The 14,912-nt window shown below is 43.9% G+C and overlaps 2 protein-coding genes across 5 annotated transcripts in view; one reads left to right on the top strand and one right to left on the bottom strand.

Annotated features, from left to right (window-relative positions):
- The window catches only part of CRYZL1 (crystallin zeta like 1), a 34,045-nt gene extending 29,494 nt beyond the window's left edge, over nucleotides 1-4,551 (bottom strand). The window contains exons 1-2 of one of the 3 annotated variants that reach the window (XM_049629292.1): nucleotides 4,308-4,551; nucleotides 2,650-2,734 (exon numbers count right to left, since the gene is read on the bottom strand). The gene's annotated coding sequence lies outside the window, so the exon portion shown is untranslated. The remainder of the gene's footprint in view (nucleotides 1-2,649; nucleotides 2,735-4,307) is intronic. The other 2 variants (XM_049629291.1, XM_049629290.1) reach the window with 2 other exon arrangements.
- Nucleotides 4,552-4,972: 421 nt separating this feature from the next.
- ITSN1 (intersectin 1) overlaps nucleotides 4,973-14,912 on the top strand; it is a 219,303-nt gene continuing 209,363 nt past the window's right edge. The window contains exon 1 of one of the 2 annotated variants that reach the window (XM_049629272.1): nucleotides 4,973-5,362. The gene's annotated coding sequence lies outside the window, so the exon portion shown is untranslated. The remainder of the gene's footprint in view (nucleotides 5,363-14,912) is intronic. The other variant, XM_049629271.1, reaches the window with a different exon arrangement.

Genomic DNA, 14,912 nt, shown 5'->3' with positions numbered 1-14,912 from the left:
GGTACCAATCTTAAGTCATCAAGGATATTTTGGACTCTATCATAATTCCTTCCTCTGTATTAAGTTATTGACCATAAGGTTTCCTTTTCCTTTATGACGTCCCGGCTCACCCGTTTACTTTTGGTTTTGTTGGGTGTTACCACAAGGGATGTGCTAACATCTCAATGCCTTGGGCCACTGCCTAGTGGCTTCATTTCTTCCCTCATCCAATCCATCTGTTACTCTATGGAAAATGTAATTCCTGAAAGTCCGAACTCATATGTGCTCAAATTTCTACTAGTCTCTAACACCAACTTTGCAACATTGCGGCCACTTGGGGTCAGGATTCAGTTATAATATTTCTAACCCACCTGCTTTTTAAGAATATCAAGGATATACTGACTGTCAAGCAGCTAAACTACAGAAAAAACGTGAAGTCTACTCTAAAATATGGCCCAATATATTCATCATCATGCCAGGACTGGTACACAGCATTATCATACTAGCTGGCTCGATTGTAATGGGTAACTCTTTAGTTATATTGAAGAGGTGACTTAATATTAAGTTTTAACAGGGGCGCCTGGGTGGCTCAGTCGGTTAAGTGTCCAACTTCAGCTCAGGTCTTGATCTCACAGTTTTTGAGTTCGAGCCGTGCATTGGGTTGTCTGCTGTCAGCACAGAGCCTGCTTCAGATCCCCTGCCCCCCTCGCTCTCTGCCCCTCCCTCGCTCACGCTTTCTCTTTCTCTCTCAAAAATAAACATTAAAAAAAAAAGTGACTCCAGAAAAATGCCTTCTTTAAAAAAAAAATAAGTTTTAACAATGTTCTTACTCTTCTGTGGGAATTTGCATATATATCCACATATCAGATAAAGAAATATGTCAGACCACATGCCCAAATATTTGGTTAATAAATATGGTTAGCATCACCAGGGGCGCCTGAATGGTTCAGTCGGTTAAACACCCAACTTTGGGTCAGGTCATGATCTCACAGTTCTTGGGTTCAAGCTCTGCATCAGGCTCTGTGCTGACAGCTCGGAGCCTGGAACCATGCTTTGGATTCTGTGTCCTCTGTGTTCTCTCTCTGCCCTCACCCACTTATACTCTGTCTCTGTCTCTCTCTCAAATATTAAAAAATTAAAAAATATATATGGTCAGCATAATCAAAGTAACTAGTTGGAGGTTTTGTTCAAATGTCATTACTTTTCAGGTTGTGCAGAATGGTAGTCCTAACTAGATAAAACCAGCTCTGATTTTTAAAGAAGGAGGTAAACGGGTGGTTGTAATAATTAGAAGACTTCTCTGCATTTGGACAACAGGCTCTGGGAATCTGTATAACCTAAGGACACTGCAGAAACAATTAGCACACAGGTGTTTTGCTGCACACAACTGTACTAGCTGCATACAACTGACCAGAGGGGAACACAAGGGGCTGTCATAGGACTCCCACCTGGCTAAACCCTGAAAAGTTTTTCAAGTTAATAACATGTGTTATAAGAACTTTCTACTTTCACATTTTAGATATCTAATTTAAAACAGGAAAATTCATGAAGTTGCATGGTTCCTATCACTGGAAGGATTTATACAGAGGCTGGATACACATTTACAGTGGCTTCACAAACAAGATTCAAGCATCAGTTGAAGAGAATGGGGGATATGATGACCATATTAAAGCGACAGCCTCTTCTGATTGTGGCAATGGTGTGATGTGATGAATGACCTTTTCCCCTTTATGCTAGCTCAATCATGTGACACTGGGACAATGCAGGTGGTGGGTACTGAGGGAGATAAGCGATTGATGGATGGATCCTTTCTAAACCTCTACCACACTCTCCCTTCTCCAATTGATTGAAACAATCTTCCTTTTAACTAACATTATCGCTGTTTGTAAATGCTTCTTTAATTTTCCAATCCACCATAGGATCTTTAAGAAACCATTTCTTGCTTCAGAAGCAAAATAACTGTAATTTTGACTAAATATGTACTAATAAATCCAACATAAAGAGAAAATAATTCACAAGATGTATATTTCTTACGACATATAAAAATAGAAATAAATATTTAGCAAAAGATCATATTTTAGTATGTGTCATTTTGCTTTTCTAATCATAAATCTCCTTAGTTCAGCGTAGTACTGTTTGGTGGGCCTAGAAAAATCATAATGTTGTCTTTGAAATATTCAATGTGAAGGTCACAGGAGCAAGAATACATTTGTTTTTAAGAATAATAAAAACAACAAAAAGACTTAATCACAAACAAAACCAACAAACACGGTGATTCCACAGTGAAACATTCTAAGAATTTTTAAGCTTTCCCACCCCCTTTCTTCAGAGAGGCACACAAATGAATCAAGAGCCATTACTGCCCGGATATACTATTGGGGGAAGTTATATCTTTTATTACTATTTATAATATAGGAAATGGCCCAGTCGGTAGAGCATGCAACTCTTGATCTTGGGGTCCTAAGTTCAAGCCCCATGTTGAGCTAGAGCTTACTTAAAAAAAATGGAGAGTCGTAAAACTACCAAAATATTTCACTGCAACTGACGGACAAATTGAACTTGTATGAGGGAACCCTCTCTGTTTGAAATCTGAACACTTCATCTGCCATAAACTGGAAAATAAAAATTATATACTGCAAGGGCCGACAGGATTTATAAGTCAAAACTGACCTGAATTTGAATCCTGGTTCTCCTACTTACTAGCTGTATGACTTCAGGCTAATATTTTAACCTTCTGGGCCTTCGATTCCGTTATCTACAAAATAGAGATAATAGTAATTACGTCCAAGGGTTGCTGTAAGGATTAAATACACACAAAGAACTCAATACAACACCTGGCACAAAATAACCCTGCAAAAAGTGTTGGCTATTTTTACTATTTCTGCATATTGGGCAGAGAAGCTCTAAAGTTGTTCTGAGGCCCATCTCACAGAGCAGCAGAGGGTTTGAGCACATGCAACCCTTTGATCTTTAACAGATTTAAAAAAAAATTCTTTTTTTAATGTTTACTTTTGAGAGAGAGAGAGAGAGAGAAAGAGAGAGAGAGAGAGAGAGAGAGCATGAGCAGAAGAGGGACAGAGAGAAAGAGAGGGAGACACAGACTCCGAAGCAGGTTCCAGGCTCTGAGCTGTCAGCACAGAGCCGGACCCAGGGCTGGGACCCTGGGCTTGAACTCATGAACCGTGAGATCATGGCCCATGGCCTGAGCCGAAGTTGGACGCTTAACCGACTGAGCCATCTAGGCGCCCCATAACACTTTCTAATTTCTGCAGTGGGCAACCATACACCATCTAGACTTGCGCTCTCCAGTAACAGCAGTCACTAGTCACAGGTGGCTAAGGAAAATCTGACCTATGTCTAGTCAGAACTAAGATGCCTTGTCAGTGTAAAATACACATTGGATTTCAAAGACCATATAAAAAAAAAAGAATTGGGGCACCTGGCTGGCTCAGTCAGTAGAGCATGGGACTCTGGGTGGTTGTGAGTTCAAGCCCGCATTCGGGATAGAGCATACTTTAAATAAAATAATTTATAATATTTCACGTTTAAAGTATTTGATTAGGTGTTGAAATGATAAATTTTGGACTTAAATGAAACATATTGTTAAAATTAATCACACGCGTTTCTGTTCATGTTTTTTAATGTGGCTACCAAAAGAGTCAAAATTAAGTGCCTCGCATTATATTTGTATCAGGCCGAGATGATGCATAGCCTCGCCACTCGCGACGTGGACTAGCAGCACCCGGGGGAGCTTGTTAGAAATGCAGACTCCCAGGCCCTGCCCAGACCTATAGAGTCAGCATCTGCGCGTCAACATGGTACTGAGGTGATTCTTACACGTCGCTCCAGAGTTTTTCGCTGTTTATCGTAAGAGGGCATATCTGGCCGTATAATCACATGAATGCGAATATCCTTGCTTTAGGTAATTGGCTCATCGAAAAAGGAAAGTGAAGGAGGAAAAAGTGGTGGCAGAGAAACTGTACGGGCGAAAGGAAAACTCAAATTATAGGAACAAAAAGAAAGCAGAGGGCAAAAATTCAATCTGGGGGATTCAGCGGAAGGGAACTGCCACACTTTTGCTTCCATAAAGGTAGAGGGAGATGCAAACTGAGATAAAACCTGTAATCAAAACCTGTAAAGACCAGGAAATCGCGTCAAGTCTTTCCCGCCCCTCAGCCGCCTCAGCTAAGCTAGGCCTGGGCCCGAGGGGGTCTAGGGTTGGGGTGCAACGCGAACCACCATTCAGCCCAGGGTTGCACAGTTCCGCAAGGCGTCCAAGGCCCAAAGCCCCGCTTCCCAAGACACAGAAACCGGATCCGGGGGCTCACCTGCCTCCGAGCCGCCCCAACCGCCTGCAACTTCGCCACCGCCACCGCCACCGCCCGCCACCTTGGAGTCCTTTTGCAGAGAGCCCGCCCCTGCTGGCCCAGGCGCTGCTTCCATTGGGCAGGTCGCTCGTCAGTCGTGAACCGTAGGCTGTGGAGAACGCTATAGCAACCGAACTCGGAACTACACCTCCCAGAATGCTCTGCTTGAAGGAGAATCGTCACACCAGGGGCGAAATACATGGACGAAATTGTAGTCTCCCGGATAGGTTCCGTTTTATGCAAATTTATGTTAAAGACCACACCCTTCCTCATTCCAACCATTTGCCCTACCACCTTCCCTGGAGTGTGGCCCGCCTCTTTTTCGCCTCCTTGTTCTCTCCTTTAAAATCTTTTGTAACTAATTTAGTTGACTGCATCCTATTGCCTCGCACGACAACGGACAGATGCAACAAAACCTTGGAACAAAACCTCCATAACTCCGGTCAGGGAAATCCCAGACCAGAAGCCTCTGGTTACACCTTCTGGGAAGAGGGCAGGGAGAAGAGGGAGTCCTAGTCCCCGCCTCCTTTGCGCTTGATGATTGGTTTATGTGGCTGTCATTCCGTCTTCTTCCATTTTTTTTTTTTTTTTTAACCGCCCGCCGTTCCCGTTCTTGCGGTGGGCGGGGGTAGCGGTAGGGGGCGGTAAGGAGGTGCGGACCCCTTCTTCCGATTGGCCGACTGTTCGTTCCCACCCATCTGTGGGCGGAGATGGAGGGGTGGAAGGGGGCGGGAGAGGCAACGGAGGGAGATGAGGAGATACGTGGGAGCGAGGGAGCAAGGGAGGGAGAGAAGGAGGTAGAGAAGAGCGGAGGAGAGGGGAGGGAGCGCAGCTTGGTTGCTCCGTAGTACGGCGGCTCGCGAGGGAGAATCCCTAGCGGGCTCCGGGACGCACGGAGAGGCGGGCAGGCGGGCGGGGATGGTGTGTTGGGCTGAGGCTCCTGCGTCCCTCTCCGCCGCAAGTGAGCTGCACTGATTTGTCCCTGGGGCGGCAGCGCGGACCCGCCTGGAGATGAGGTGAGGAGCTGGCTGGACTGGGAGGCAGCGGGGGCGGGGGCGGGGGTCTGCGCAGGGGTCGGCGCGATGGCCGCCCGGGGCGCCCGTCCCTCGGGCCGGCGCGCGTCCCTCGGGCCGCCCTTCAGCCTTTGCCGCGTGCCTGGGAGGCGCGGCACCCGCCGCCCCTGCGCCTCGTCCTTCCCCAGCCTCCCGGGGGCGGCGGCGGGGCGGCCGGCTGGCCCGCGTCGGGAGGCCGGGACGCCGCGGCGGGCCAAGGGGGTGGCGGCCGCTGGACGGGCTTCGGGTTGAATGAGCATCCGCAGTCCCGGCCGGCCGAACGGGGTCCCCTCCCTCCCCAGGGGGCGTGGAGCGGTCGGCCCTTCCAGGGCTGACCTCGCTGCCCTCCGCCGCCTGAGCGTGGCGGGCCGGCCAAGCCTCGCCTCCCCGCCAGCCTCCCGGGGATCCGGAGCTCGCGGGGAGCGGCATCGCGCCGCCCGCCTCTCCCTCGGGCCTCGAGTCCCCGGCTCATCTCTTTTTCTGTGTCGTGTGCCTGCGAAATCCCTGTCAGTGAAGGGCGGTCAATGCCGTTTGGCCCTAAGTCGTCCTGCCTCGGCTGACTGATGGTATTTAACAGAAAGCGGCTCTCCTTTCGGTGGTAGCGCGTCCCCGGTGTCTGCCGCCTCTCCTTCCCTTCTTTACGCACAGACGCGGTTTTATGGTGTGGACCCGAGGCACAATTGCGGTCTCTTCTTGCTTGAACGAGGAAATGTAATCAGAATTCCCAGGAAAAGGAAACCAGCGAGGAATGGCTTGCACCTTCCTTTACTTCTGTTTGCCTTTGGATTAGAAAACAACTTCGCAGATAACATTTCCTATGGGCATCTTTTGTTGTGATTCATACCAAAGAAGGCTTTGCTTTTGAAGAAATAAATTAGCGTCTTTTTCTGTTGGGTGGGAGGCTACGGAGATTTTTGATAGCCTCTTAATATGAAAGTTTCCTTTAGAACTTTGTCATCATCCGTGATATTCCGAAGGCAGCACCAGCCTGGAATTTTAAATATATGCGCACTCCGGCAGATGCGTTTCTTTGTGCTTATCTCCTGGCATCCTACTCTTGTTGTGTCCGTGGTCAAACGTGCAAGTAATAAAAGCAAGTACAATAAAAAGAATAGATAATAAAAACACTGTACGAACAAATGCGTCTGGAAAATCTCAATTCCGTTAACGGAGAGGCAGTGTTACTAATCCCTTTGAATGGATGAAGAACGGGCTCAGAGATCTCATGGATTATGTAGTGGACAGGATCTGAGGTTAGGAACTGGGGCCAGGACCCAGCAGGCCAGCTGTTTTGTGAAGTGCTACTCTTAACCTCTAAAATGGGAGGAATGTATTTGTCCTGGATACCTTTATTTTTAGATTACTTAAGGTGCAGAGGCTTAATCACCCCCCAACCCCTTTAAGGTTAGGATTTCTACCTGTCTATCTCAGAGACCAAAATGCTGTTTTTGTTTAAACATTTTTTTTTTCTAGTTTACTTGAAATATTTATGTTGCACTGATAGGTGTTTGCTTATAACCAAAAATGTACGTATTTGTAATGTTGAAGAGAATTCTTTCTGTAGGAGGTTGGTAAAGAACCCAGGAATTTTCAAGTAATCTAAATTGGAAATGAGGAACACTAATCTAGTGATTGCATTAAAACTATTTAAAACTACTTTAAGTAGCTTCAGTAAGGAGCATTTCTGATAGAACTTTTTTAAAAAGGTATTTCTTTATCTAAGAATGTATCTGTTGAAATTGCTGAGACACGGGGCACCTTCACAAAACTCTATTATTATTATTCTGCCTGAGTAAGAGAGGAAATGAACAAATTTTTGATGTACTTTGGAACCCTGTGGATTGTTCAGATACTAAGCATTGTGAAATAGGGCATAAAATGAGTGGTAGCAAGTTAGTTTCCTGAAATGTTTGTCCCTCTTAGCATTTTTTTTTTTTTGCACTTGACTAGAAATTTCTTTTTTCCTAATTCTTGATTCTATTGGTAGAATTCAAGTTCTTCTTTTCGCCAAATGCCTAGATTGAGGCAAATTCAAATCTGCCATAAGACGTTGAGGAGATGCTGGTAAATTCCTCCATTCTTCTCATCTTTTTAACTTGCTAGCTTTGTGAATTATACAGAATTAGTTACACGAGGGTTGGGTTTATGTTAGTTCAAATCCCACTGCCATTACAGCTATTCTCTTCTGAATGGTTCCACTTAACTACTAGTGGGTTTCTCAGAGTCCGGATCTCAGATCGCATAGATCAGCAGTAAGTGAGGTTCTTGTTAAAAATGCAGGTTTTTCTGTTATCTCACCTCAGAATCAGACTCCTGGAGTGAGGCCCTGGAATCAGTTTTTTGAACAAGTTCTCCAGGAATTTCTCCCGCAATAGTAAAGTTGGAAAACAGCTGGCATTATGTTTCCATCTTGATGAGCACCTCCCAAGGCCATGTCCTGAAGTGGATAGCAAATTTTTTTAAGTAACAGCATAAGTTTTTTGTTTTTGTTTTTTTTTTAATGTTTATTTAGTTTGAGAGCGAGAGAACGCGTGAAAGGGAGCATGTGGAGGAGGGACAGAGAGAAGGAGAAAGAGAATCCCAAACAAGCTCCGTGCTGTCAGTGCAGTGCTCCATTCGGGGGCTTGAGATAATGACTCGAGCTGAAATCAAGAGTCTGACTTAACCTGCTGAGCCACCCAGCAACCCCTAAAAAAGGAAGTTTTATATCTTTGGCTGCAAATAAAAAACGGACTACGACCTTCAGATACGTAATGCACCTGTGTATAATATACCTTTCAGAAGAGCAGAGGCTTGGTCATCGTTGTTATCTCCATTAGAATAGTGCCTGGAAGGGGCGCCTGGGTCAGTTAAACGGTCAGTTAGACGTTGGACTTTGGCTCAGGTCATGGACTCACGGTTCATGAGTTCGAGGGCTCTGTGCTTACAGTTCAGAGCTTAGAGCCTGTTTCAGATTCTGTGTCTCCCTCTCTCTCTCCGTCCCTCCCCCACTAGTGCGCGCGCTCTCTTTCCCTAGTAAACAAATAAACGTTAAAAAATAAAATCTTTCTTTGTAAAATTGGTCTTATTACTTAGTGGTCAGTGGTCACTGACCATTTTATAAATTAGGAGCCTCATTTACTGTGCCCAGTCATTTCTCTAAGTTTGGTTGGCACTGGAAGTAGAGAACCTTTCCCAAGCAGAGAACGCTCCAGGTGGCTAAGCTGGAAAGAAGGCTCCTATCAAAATATCTGCTTAGAGACTCAAAATGTAAATTTAAGTCACAGTGTGGTGGTAAATTACTATGTTACCAGTATCTCAAAATACCATTTGACACGCTATCAGCCCAACATAATGCTGTGAAAACTGGTTTACAAAAAATACAGAAAATTGGTATGTTTTCCAATTTCATTTTCATCCTAATATGATATGACCTTCACTCCTTTCTTTCAGAATCCATTGTAGGACCCCATAAATAACAGCTTCTATTATGTAGTTGAGGGTGCTGAATAGGAGTAAAATTTCTTTTTAAATTCTTTTTAATTAAAAAAAATTTTTTTTAATGTTTCTATATTTTTGAGACAGAGAGAGACAGAGCACGAACGGGGGAGGGTCAGAGAGAGGGAGACACAGAATCTGAAGCAGGCTCCAGGCTCTGAGCTGTCCGCACACAGCCCGATGCGGGGCTTGAACTCACAAACCGCGAGATCATGACCTGAGCCGAAGTCGGACGCTTAACCGACTGAGCCACCCAGGTGCCCCAAAATTCTTTTTAATTTTTTTAATGTTTACTTTTGGGAGAGAAAGAGGCAGGGTGAGTGGGGGAGGGGCAGAGAGAGAGGGAGGCACAGAATCCAAAGCAGGCTCCAGGCTCCAGGCTGTCAGCACAGAGTCCTATGCAGGGCTCGAACCCACGAATAGCCAAAGTCAGACTCTCAACCGACTAAGCCACGTACATGCCCCTAGGAGTAAAATTTCTATAGAAAATTGGGTTTGACTGTATGTAGTCTACGACTTTATTCTAATTCCTTAACTTTTCAATGCTACAGTGTTTTCAGTTGAATGGGAATAATAATAGTAGGTTGACTTTAAATACTTCAAAGTGCTTTCATAAGTTCTTGAGATATGTTCACTTAATAAATGGTAATTAGGATAATGAGAAGAATTGGAATATATAAAATTATATGAAACTCAAAGCTAATCCATTTAATTTTTGTGCTACTGCACTTGATGGTAGTAAGTAGAAATCCCTTGCTTGAAAAAGAAGTCTCTTGCTAATTTCTTGGTACTAAATATGTATAATTTTTAAGTTGGAAAAATAACCATTAAAAGTGTCTAATAGGGGCGCCTGGGTGGTTCAGTTGGTTAAGCATCCGACTTCGGCTCAGGTCATGATCTCACAGCTTGTGAGTTCGAGCCCTGCGTCGGGCTCTGTGCTGACAGCTCAGAGCCTGGAGCCTGCTTCAGATTCTGTGTCTCCCTCTCTTTCTGCCTCTTCCCCGCTCACACTCTGTCTCTGTCTCTTTCAAAAAATAAATAAACATTATAATTTTTAAAGTGTCTAATAAACCATCACATATTATGTAAATATATATATATATATTCTAAATAAAGATAAACCTCGTCATCACTTTTAGCTTAATTGTACATTTCAGAACCAAACTGCTAATCCATTAATAGCCCTTGTACTTTAAAGAATCGCATCGGGGTACCTGGATGGCTCAGTCAGTTAAGCATCCAGCTTTGGCTCAGGTCATGATCTCTCATGACCTGAGTTTGAGTCCCTCCTCTGGCTGTGTGCTGAGAGCTCAGAGCCTGAAGCCTGCTTCAGATTCTATGTCTCCCTGTCTCTCTGTTCCTCCCCTGCTTGCTCTGTCTCTCTCTCAAAAATAAAGATTAAAAAAAAAAAAATCGCATCTTTATGGTAGAAAAAATTGAAATACAGAGAAGTAAAAAGAAAACTATAAAATACTCATAAGTCCACTAACTCAGTAAGTATCCCTCCAAACCCTCTCTTTGTGTGCATGTGGCTTTTTATATACAGTTTTTGGTAACAAATATAGGATCTTGCTAAACATGATTATTTTGTAACTTGGTTTTTTTTGTTTGTTTTTTTGTTTTGATTTTTGCTTAACATAACACCTTACCATGAATCTTTCTGTGTCAATATTGACAGTTATAAGTTTAATAACTGAATAAGATCCCATTTTTTTTTTTAAACGTTTATTTATTTTTGAGACAGAGAGAGACAGAGCATGAACGGGGGAGGGGCAGAGAGAGAGGGAGACACAGAATCGGAAACAGGCTCCAGGCTCTGAGCCATCAGCCCAGAGCCTGACGCGGGGCTCGAACTCACGGACCGCGAGATCGTGACCTGGCTGAAGTCGGACGCTTAACCGACTGCGCCACCCAGGCGCCCCAAGATCCCATTTTATATGTGATAATTTAACCAGTTAATTTTTATTAGACATCATTTTGTTTCCCCCCCCCCCCCCCCACGGTTATCAATAACTCTATAGTTATTGTACTCCTACATACATCTCTGTATACTCTTGAGACATTTTTTTCCCTTTGGACAAGTTTCTAGAAGCGAAGTTGCAGAATCAAAGTACAGTACCTGCTGGTTTGTAAGGTTTTATTGATACATATTGCCATTTAGGAAAGTTGTAGCAATTTACATTCTTTTTTTTTTTTTTTTTTTAATGTTTATGTATTTTGAGAAAGAGCTGAAGCAGGGGTAGGGGCAGACAGAGAGAAAGAGAAAGAGAATCCCAAGTGGGCTCTACACTGTCAGCACATAGCTGGACATGGGGCTCAGTCTCACGAACTGTGAGATCATGACCTGAGCCAAAATCAAGAGTCTGACATTTAAACGACTGAGCCACCCAGGTACCCCAGCAGTTTACATTCTTGTAGTGGGGGATGAGAGTTCTGTGTTCTCTCCTACTTCCTTTTTTGTAGAGTGACTTAACCAATAACAAACGTAGTGAATTATTATTATTTTTAGGAAGAAGAATGGCATGTTAATGTAACCTGTTCAGGAGTAGGATCTGGAAAGTCTGAAAATTCATACACCCATGATAGTGATAGTTAACATTTAGCAAGTCCTTTTGCATCATTTTATAAACACTCACTCAATCTTTGCAAATCTAACTCACTCAATCTTTACAAAACTGCCCTTTTTTAGATGAATACGCCTTGGAAACTAAGGTACCAGTAGTTAAGGAACTTAAAGAGCCAGTAAGTGGCTGCCCAGATGTGTTGATGCCAGAGCCCAAACTCTCAGCCACAGTGCTGGATTGCCTGTTCCCTGGACGTGATTTCTAGGCCTTGGGGTATTTTTTACATTCCTGATTTCTATTCTGGAATAACCTAGAGATTCCCTGATATGTATTAGTTTATGGATCAGGCGGGGTACAAATTGGAGTCCCTCTCAAGATTGAGAAGTCAGTAGTATAAATTAGCTCACCAACAAGCCTCGTCTACTGTCTAACATTCACCTCTCAGCAGCTTGTTAGTCTTTCCTCTGTAGTGGTTTTCCTAAAGTGCCCCTGCGTGGAAAGCTGGAGTAGAATCACAGAGGAGACTAGTGAAATTTGAAAAAGCAGTTCACTTGTAATGTGGCCTTGCCTTGGAAACATGATTGCATCCAGGTGTACGATCAGGGAGACAGCAGAGCGTCTGTCCAAACATTTCGATGTTGGCCAGTTTGGAGATTTGAAGCAGCCTGTTGGAAGTTCACTTCAGGAATGTGAAGGCCTCACTGTGGAGAGATGTCACAGATCCATTGGGAGATCGTTAAAAAACAAAACAAAACAAAAACCCTAATAAACATGATGGTAGAATATCATTAACATTTTGTTGCTAAGGTTTGTAGCCTTCTAACAAGGTGAATTTGAAACACGTTAAACTACTTAAATTCATCAGTGCTCTTTTGACCTTTTCCTAGTAGAATTAATAATTGGCAGCTTATCTTACTAGCTTCTTGGCCCAGAGAGAGCATTGGTGAAATCGCTCTGGCTTTAGGTCTCTTGGCCTGAGTTTGCCTGTGCTGAGGTAGGACTGCCACGGGCTCAGTGTTAAGTTGGTCACTGACACCCATTCTCACTATTGTGTAGTGTGGGGTTCCACCAAGGTTGTGTGGGAACGGTGCTCAGGTACATTTCACTCTACGAGGAGTGTGTACTGAGGGATGTGATGGAGTTTGGGATTCAGCTGAAAAGGACTGTGAAAATAACAAGGTCATGGCAGTTGGTCAGTTTTTGTTGTTTTTTTTTTTTAATCCTTGGTGGTTAAAATTAAACGCCCTCTCCTTCATACCGGAGGGCAGTGCTTTTGATCCTCTTGCTTTACTGCGTATTTTGCCTTGTTTCTCTGTCTGTGATGGTTTTGTTCATCCTTGGTCTGCAAGTGTCCTGGTGAGCGGTGGCATGGATTTGCAAGACGTGGATACAGCTCATGGAAGTGAATGCAGCCACCTGGCTTTTAGTGCCATGCTCCAACCAACCTACTTCAGGAGGACCCTGGCTCTTGTGGTAAAAGCATAGGAAACAAGATGCCAGTGGATCCCCTTGTTTTTTCTGTCTGTCTGTCTGTGTGTGTGTGTGGAGGGCTCATTACTTTTCTCCCAGGCAAACTTCCCGAACAGTTACACTGTTCTGACAAGGGCCCTGTTTTGTATCATAAGCCGTTGTATAAACACACAACACCGTTCCTGTGCATTATCTATGATAAAAGTCTGTTCGTTGTGGATTCGGTGTTTTGTTTTTTTTTAAATTTTTTTTTTTTAATGTTTATTTATTTCTGAGACAGAGAGAGACAGAGCATGAGTGGGGAAGGGGCAGAGAGAGAGGGAGACACAGAATCAGAAGCAGGCTCCAGGCTCTGAGCTGTCAGCACAGAGCCCGACGCGGGGCTCAAACTCACAAACCGTGAGATCATGACCTGAGCCGAAGTCAGTCGCTCAACCGACTGAGCCACCCAGGCGCCCCGGATTCGGTGTTTTATAAAAATCAATTTCTGCTGCAAACTTAAGATAATAGATTTTGAAAACAAGTAATCTTTCAGTTTCTGGAATTGTTTAGACCCCACTGCTGTATTCGGGCACAATTGAGATATTACATTTTGGTCACTGACATATAAAAGCCGTAGAGCTAGTATGAGACAAACTTTCAAAAATTGACAAATCAGTGCCATTCCTGGTATATCAAGTTTCTGTGAGTAAAGATCCCCCTCTTTTTTTTCTCCTGTCTCCTTTGCTTATGATAATTACTATTAAACAAAGTCAGAAAACGATAATACACTTATAATAGGTAGTATTTTCACATACCTTCAAATATAGTCATTATAATTGTCTTAAAATTCTTTAAATGATTACAGAAATTGAGGAGGAACAGAACGTGTTAGAGAGGTTACTAGGATGTAAGCTTCAGGAAGGCAGGGAGTTTTGTCTGTGTTGTTCTCTGCTTTATCCCCAGGACCTAGAACAGTGCATGAGCACTCAGCAGTTGGTTGTCAGCATGCTGAATAGATTAGTGTTTGAGGACCTGACTGTCTGGAGGCCAGAGTCACCCAAGTGCGGTGAGCACAGGAGAGACAGGTGAGGAAGAAAGGGGACGGCTGGTTTGGATTTTATTCAATCAGTGGAAGTAGGAAACTAATGTAAGTTTTAAGCAGGGGAGTTCCATGCTTTGCTTTTGTTTAAAAGGATCACTCTGGGGGCACTTGGATGGCTCAGTCGTTTGGGCATACGACTTCGGCTCAGGTCATGATCTCACAGTTCGTGGGTTCGAGCTTCCGCGTTGGGCTGTGTGCTGACAGCTCAGAGCCTGGAGCCTGCTTCGGATTCTGTCTCTCTCTCTCTCTCTCTCTCTCTCTCAATATCTCTCTCTCTGCCCCTCCCCCACTCGTGCTCTGTCTCTCTCTGTCTCTTGGAAATAAATAAATGTTAAAAAAAAATTAAAAGGATCACTCTGGATGTCATGTGGGGAATGCCTTGCAGGAGAGCAAGAGAAATGTTGAATTGACTACCTTCCATCATCTGTGAATGTTGACATTCTACCTAGCCTTGTGGTTTTTCTTTACGGTGAAGATACTCTGGATAGGGTGAGAAGCATGGTGATTTGCATAAACTTTTTAACGTTCTCGTTAAACTGCTGCCATCATTGATCAAATCAAATAAAACAATGTAAAGTAAAGATCAGGAATAATTTAACTTTTTTTTTTTTTTTTAATTTTTTTTCAACGTTTTTTTTTTTTTTTTGGGACAGAGAGAGACAGAGCATGAACGGGGGAGGGGCAGAGAGAGAGGGAGACACAGAATCGGAAACAGGCTCCAGGCTCCGAGCCATCAGCCCAGAGCCTGACGCGGGGCTCGAACTCACGGACCGCGAGATCGTGACCTGGCTGAAGTCGGACGCTTAACCGACTGCGCCACCCAGGCGCCCCAGGAATAATTTAACTCTTTAAGCATTAAGTTAATTGGTATCATAAATACAGATTTCTTTTTTTAACGTTTATTTCTGAGAGAGAGCGC

The sequence above is a fragment of the Panthera uncia genome, chromosome C2, assembly GCF_023721935.1.
Source record: "Panthera uncia isolate 11264 chromosome C2, Puncia_PCG_1.0, whole genome shotgun sequence".
Classification (NCBI taxonomy): domain Eukaryota; kingdom Metazoa; phylum Chordata; class Mammalia; order Carnivora; family Felidae; genus Panthera; species Panthera uncia.
Note: the sequence above shows the minus strand (reverse complement) of the source record. Positions and strands in the feature narration are given on the sequence as shown.